The sequence below is a fragment of the Ceratotherium simum genome, chromosome 1 (genome assembly GCF_057802395.1).
Source record: "Ceratotherium simum simum isolate JZ-2026a chromosome 1, ASM5780239v1, whole genome shotgun sequence".
Lineage (NCBI taxonomy): Eukaryota > Metazoa > Chordata > Mammalia > Perissodactyla > Rhinocerotidae > Ceratotherium > Ceratotherium simum.
The window spans coordinates 81850646-81851438 of NC_141900.1; the positions used below are offsets into that span (position 1 = coordinate 81850646).

At 34.2% G+C, this 793-nt stretch overlaps 1 non-coding gene across 1 annotated transcript; it reads left to right on the top strand.

The window, feature by feature from the left end:
• Positions 1-207: 207 nt before the first annotated feature.
• Positions 208-314, top strand: LOC147918260 (U6 spliceosomal RNA). The gene has a single exon (XR_015553518.1). It is a non-coding gene; the product is annotated as a U6 spliceosomal RNA (small nuclear RNA).
• Positions 315-793: the final 479 nt, after the last annotated feature.

The window sequence follows — 793 nt, forward strand, 5'->3', positions numbered from 1 at the left end:
CCTCTGAGTGTAGAATCAAAGGGTATTTTATGGAAGAACATAGTCACCCTCCATGCCCCAACATCCTGATATGGAGCATTATAGAATTGATCTCCGCCTTTGTTTTGATAGTAAAAATCAAATGGTTCTTGCTTGTCTTTCAGGGTCACAGTTTCTGTAATTTTTTCTTCTTTATGTAAATAAGTATTTTCTTTAAAATGTATAGTGGTGCTCACTTCAGCGGCACATGTACTAAAATTGGAACAATACAGAGAAGATTAGCATAACACCTGCTCAACAACGACACACAAATTCGTGAAGCGTTTCATATTTTTATGAAAAGAGTTCTGGATATGGATGGTGGTGATGGTTGCACAACAATATGAATGTACTTAATACCACTGAACCATGCATTTAAAAATGGTTAACAAGGTAAATTTGATGTTATACGTATTTTACTACAATACAAAGATTGGAAAAAATGTGTAATAATACTGCTTCATTAAGTTCCCTGAGTTCTTAAAATACTGGTCCTTTGTCAATAATTTTATGTATTTGAAAGGGCATAGAATAGCTAAATTACTGGTCTACTGTTACTCAGCAAAGCAGAAGCAAACACAGCATTAAAATTCTGAATATTGCAATCTGAAGAGACCGACTAGAGCAAGCTAGTTTTTGTTTATTTATTTATGCTTACTACATAACAGCTCAGAAGAATAACTATTTGTGGAATCACCTGTTATCCCTGAATTTTCCACTATTGTATTTTTTATACTTGGAGAGAGACATGCGGGACAGGAGACAGTAATCAAAG